Here is a 6,023-nt window from a genome sequence, read left to right on the forward strand (position 1 = left end):
TGTTGCCTTCCTTCATGGCACTTAAAACCCAGTGGGGCACCCAGGGGCCACCTCTCAGAGCGCCCCCATCAACTGTCTGTGTCCCCTGACCCAGGTCATTCAGACCCCCATTTAAAGTTTGGAGATTTAAAACTTGTCTTCACCCCCTCCCCACCTCTCCCCTCAGCCCTCTTCCAATTTTTTAAAGCACTTTTTAGATTGTTTTCCCCTCTTTTCCTCCATAAAAACAAAATTTATATATATATATATAGAAAGAGAGAGAGATATATATAAGATATAACTTTTCCTCAGAGGAGCAGACAACAGTGTGGGGTGAGACAGCCAAGGGCAGAGGGAACCCAGGGTCTTACGGTGGCAGGGAAGAGGGTGAGAAGAGTCCAGAAGTTCCAATGTCACAAAAGCAATAAAAAGATTTTACAAAACGAAAGGAAACAAAAACATGACAACCAACCCCAATAGAAGTCTCGGCACTTTGTAACAGAACGGGTACTATACTTTATCTTAATTTAAAAACATGTTTACAAGTTGCAACCAACTTCTATGAAAAGTTGAAAAGACAAAAAAAAAAATAAAAAGAGAGAGAGAGCGAGTGAGCGAGAGCGCAAAAAGATTCCTAAAAGCTGATTTATTTTTGTACAAAATAATAAAAAAAAAAACCCACCACAGATGTAGAATCCAATTCTGTGCCCCAGGCTGAAGGGAGTCAGGAAGGCCATGGGGACGAGGGCGAGGCCAAGGTCTTCGGGGTGAACCTGCTTCACCAGGGGGCTTGCCTGGCCGGCAGGACTGGGGTTTTTGTATTTCTGCCATGTCCCCCACTCCCTCCCATTCTGTCCCTTTTTTGGTTCTGATTTAGCGATGTCTCATTACCCACTGGCCATACAATGGCCACCCATGTCTGTGGGGACCCTCCTTACTGACTTCCTAGCTCAGGGATGGGCCCAAGAGAGGGCTGGCCTTTCAACCAGCCAGAGCAGTCCAGTTCCCCCAACCTCCCTCCCTCCTGGCTGTTCCCCCATCCTCACCACTTACTGGCTTCCCGCCTCTCCTTGTGGCCACTGAGGAGCTGCCATCTTGGATATGCCATCCCCTTTGAGGTGGGTGACAGGAGGCCCCACCTCCAGGGCCTTACACCCCCCAAAACACCCCTCTTTTTACTCAAAGGCACTGACTGTCATCTGGGGGCTGGCACCTGGCTCCCCAAAGGCTCGGTGTTGACCGAGCCACAGGCCACGGACGGGGGCCAGGGCAGGGAAACCATGTTACCAGAGGCCAGGGCACCTTTACCCTCTCTCGCATATGCAACGCCTAGTGTGGGACCCTGTATATAGACACATCCTGCTGAGCTGAGATCCTTCCTCGTCAATGCCCAAGGTCGGGGGTAGGGTGCCCCTGCTCCCTCCTCTAGTCGCTGGCCCGTCTCCTGGTACCCTTTTGCTCTGTGACAAACCCCATCTTCTCATCTCCTTTTTCTTTTTTTAAAGGGAAGCTTTTTAAAAAGGCAACTTTCATCATTGTTTCTACAGGATAGGTTTCGTCTCCTCCCGGCCTCCGCCAGCCCCCCAAATGTCTCAGGAACCCCCCCTCCTGAGGGGGGTGGCAGGGGAGCCCAGGGCCAGGTGGCCTTGTCATACCCCAGCATCACAGGGCGAGATTCAGAGAACCATCTGTGGAGGCCAAGCAGAGAGCTTGAGCACCCAGGCCAGGAACTCCCCACCCACCCCCCAGCCCCCAGCTTCCAGAGGTTCCCTGAGGGGTAAGCCCTCTTCCCCTACCCACACACCTCCTTGCAATAAAACCAACTGAAAAATCACAGCCGTCGTCCTGGCCAGTGGGGGTGACGACTTGGGGAATTGAGGCCTCTGGGACTATGGTGGGGGCATGGGCTGAACCCCGCCAAGCACACTTTAACACAAAGCTCCTTGGGAATTGCACTAAACCCCTACCCCTAGCTCTGCACCCAGCTTTCACCAGCCCTGCCCACCCATTTCGCCTTAACCCCTATTCTGCTGCCCGCCAGTCTGTCCCGGGGGCCACAGCCTCTGCATGGGCCCAGAGCCGGGACACCCACCCACCCGGCCCAGCCCCCTAACTCTGCGCAATCACATACTGTATATAGATGTGGATCGATTTTATTTTTATTCTTTAAATTAAGGTTGTGATAAAGTGTTGCCAAAGATACTGCTGAATTCTCGCGTTTCAGGAAACAAATATTTGAGGGGGAACGTGCTGACTGGTCGGAAAGGACACAGCAAAAAAGTGTTTTTGTTTGGTTGTTTGGGGTTTTCTTTGGTGTTTTCTTTCTTTGGGGTGTTTTTTTTTTAACTGCCTGGTACAAAAAAAAAAGACAAAGTGAAATTGTTATTTCCATCATCTTGGTGAAATTGTGTGGATGTGTGTGTGCGCATGTGTGCGCGAGTGAGGTCTAGGCTGGGGACTTCTGATGGAGGCTGGGGGCGGGGGGTGGGGAGGCTTGGGGGCAGGAGTAGTGGGCCTGGCAGGATGGGGGGCCCTGAGCCCCCACCTGGATCAGTCTCCAGCCTGCCAGACTGGGAGAGAGAGATAAATGTTCTTGCTGCTGCTCCCTGCCTAGTCCCCCACCCTGACCCTGACCCTGCCTTTTGAGATTAAAAGAAAAAAAAGGCAAAAAAAAAATTAAAAATTAAAAACCAGTGAATGTAAAGTGCCGGACCAGGCCCAGCCTGGCATGGGTGTGGGCCTGTGCCCAGCCGGGCTCCAGTGGGCCATACCAAAGCCTGCCCCCTCGGGCAGCCCACCCGGGAGACCCCATGTGGCCATCTCGTCACCCTGTTTATACAGGGCTGTCCCTCTGCTTCCTTCCGAGGGGGGTTCTCAGGTTGGAAGGGAGGGGCCCCCAGCTCCCACCTGGGTCTTCTGGGGAGTCTGCACTACTGAGACCCATCAGCTGTGTCGCACATGGTGGGACCGAGGCAGGGGCCAGGGCCCCCAGAACCGAGGCCATCCAGGCAGCCAGGATTGTAGGAGGCAAAACAGAGACTGAAAGGAAAAAAAAAATTAAAACCAACAAAAAAAGCAAAAATCCTATTTTTTGAGAAAGAAAGATATTTATATTTGCAGTTTTATTTTAAAAAAGTTATTTAAGCTGAGGAAGCAGCCTTCCTGGAATGGTGGTGTTGGCCGGTGCACGACGGGTCGGCCTGGGTCTTGGGCGCCCAGGAGTCATAACCTCAGAGTTTAGACTATCTCGCACTAAATATATAAATTTACATGGAGGTGGGATGGGGGCAGGACCAGGAGATGGGGCTGGGGAGACCCCCCATCCCACGGCCAGGGCTGCCTGGAGGCCAACGGCCAGGGGTCCTGTGCCAGGTACCCCCCAACCCCACCCAGGCCCAGACATGAGGTGCCTTGGACTTTGGGGGACCAGGCCTGGTGAATGGGGAGTTGGCGGTGGCGCCCCTGGGGGCACAGAGCACAGACATTCCATAGACTGTATTTGAGAGTCTTTATAAAATGTGGGAGATCTAAAAAAAATGGTAAATATGCACTTTTGGGGGGTGGGGGGAGAAGCTTTAAAAGTAATAAAAACAAAAAGACAAAAGGTGAAAACATAAAAATCATTTTTCTTGTACATAAAAAAAACCACTAAACGCAGCCTGTTACGACCGCTGCTGCCTCATTTGCTTGATTTTGATGTTCTTTTGTGTTTTGTTTTGGGGGGAGCCTGGGGAGTGGGGATGGAGGGCTTAGGGGCTCCTTCCCCATGGGTTGGGTCCCTTGTTTATAGCACTTGGGGGTCCCAGCGTGGGTTCCAGAGAGAGGACCCCATGCTAGCCTCACTCTTCCTGCCAGGCCTGGGGGTGAAGTGGGGAAGGGAGGGGTCTGGACAGTGACTCTTGCCTCTGGGCTCCAGGGCGGGGTAGGTGTCTGGCATCCCTAGGTGAGGGCAGGTGGCTCCAAGAAGGGGCCTGAGGGACAGTGGGGGCAGGCAGGAAGAACCTGCTAAGCGGGCTCCTTGGCCACCTCCTACTACAAGGTTTCTGGAGGCCCTGGGTGGGGTGGCCTACACAGGGAACTCTTAAGTTGGCCAGGGGCCTCCAAGGTGCAGCCCCTGTTGGGCCCCAGTGACCTGATCAAGGAGCTGAGCTGGCTGCTTCCTCCATATCCCCAGGGAGAAGGTTGGGCTAGGGCCCGTTCACTGGGGAGGAAAATTGTGTGCTGCAGCCCCCGTCTCTGGGTGGGGGCCACCAAACATGGCCACTTACAGGGCCCTGGGGAGAACCCCCCTCCTTCCCATCCCTCAGTTGGACTCAGGCCAGCAGGGCCTGGAGTTGGGGTGGGTGACAGTGGCACCAGGGGGCACAGACGGCCATGGTCACAGCCTGGGAGAGGACAAGCAGGACTCTGAAGTGGATTTTCATAGCAGCCACAGGGAATCTGTAGGGGCTGGCCTGGCCCTGGGTGGGAAAGACCACCAAGTGCAGGGCTTGGGGAGGACCTCCGGCTGTCCTTCAGTGGCAAGGTCTGCACTCGTGTGGTCACATGGCAGACACAGGTCTCCAACTTGGACTGAGGGGAGGGGGGACAGTGGTTCGACAGCCAGACACCGAGGGAACCTGAACCAGCCACAGGGCGAACTAGAGGCCTCTGATCAGGACAGCGATGAAAGCAGGTTCAACAGCCACCCAGTCCATGTGGCCTCTGCACTCACATTCCCGCATCCCCTCCCACGGGAGAGGGGCTTTGGGTTTTGAAATCTCATTCACATATAGTTCCCCCTTATAAAACCACTGGTGGTAGCATATTGGGAATTTTGCAATCACCACCACCATCTCGTTTCAGGACATTCCATCCCCCCAAAAAGAAGACCCCTCTCCATCAGCAGTCACGCCCCTTTCCCTCCCCCCGCCCCTGACACTAACCCACTTCCTGTCTCTGTGGATTTGCCTGTTCACATTTCACATCAGTGGAATCACTGTGTGGTCTTGTGTGTCTGGCTTCTCACTGAGCATCCTGTGCTCAAGGTTCCTCCACGCTGTAGCGAGGGCCAGTGCTGCATTCCTTTTCGTGGCTGAGTGTTCCAGGGCATGGATGGGCCACATTTTAGCCATTCTTCAGCTGACGGGCATTGGGCTTGTTCCCACCTTTGGCTATTGTAAAGCTGCTAGGAAGATTCATGTACAACTTTTCTTGAGAAGGTAGGTTTTCATTTCCCTTGGGGGAGATACCTAGAGTGGAACTGGTGGGTCAGATGGTAACTCCCATGTTTTCTTTTAAAAAAGTTTTCATTGATTTTAGAGAGGAAGGGAGGATAGATAGAAACGTTAAGATGCCCAGCCAGTGTGGTTCCGTGGTGGAGACTTAGCCCATGAACCAGGTCATGGTTTGATTCCTGGTCAGGGTACAATGCTGGGGTTGCGGGCTCGATCCCCAGTAGGGGGCATGCAGGAGGCAGCCCACTGATGATTCTCATCATTGATGTTGCTATCTCTCCTCTAAAATCTTTTTTTTAAAAAAAGAAACACTGATGAAAAACATCCTTGGGCTGCCTCCCGTACACCTCCTACTGGGGATGAGCCCACAATCCAGACCTGTGCCCTGACCGGAATAGTACAGGTGACTCATGGGTCGACAATCAACCGCTGAGCCACACTGACTGAGCTAACTTTTTGGAACTGCCGGACTTACCACAGCAGCTGCACCATCTTATGTTCCCACCTGTAGTGCAGGAGGGTCCCAGTCCTCATCCTCACCAGCACTTGTTGCTCTTAGATCTAGCCCTCCTAGTGGTTGTGATTTGCATTTTCCTGGTGACAGGACGCTGAGCATCTTTTTGGGAGCCTAATGCCTGCCTCACCAGGCCCAGCAGACGGACACTGGGCCTGGCAGTTCAAAGTGAAATCCTCCTCATTTGACCCAATGTGGTGCCTTTTGAATTCTGAACATCATGCAGCAGAGAAAAAACTGGCTGGGGAGGTGTTTTGTCATTTGGTCCCTGCCCCCAGCTGACACCTCAGACACACAGAAAAGCGGATGCCATG

Source organism: Myotis nattereri (assembly GCF_964212035.1).
Source record: "Myotis nattereri genome assembly, chromosome: 5".
NCBI lineage: Eukaryota > Metazoa > Chordata > Mammalia > Chiroptera > Vespertilionidae > Myotis > Myotis nattereri.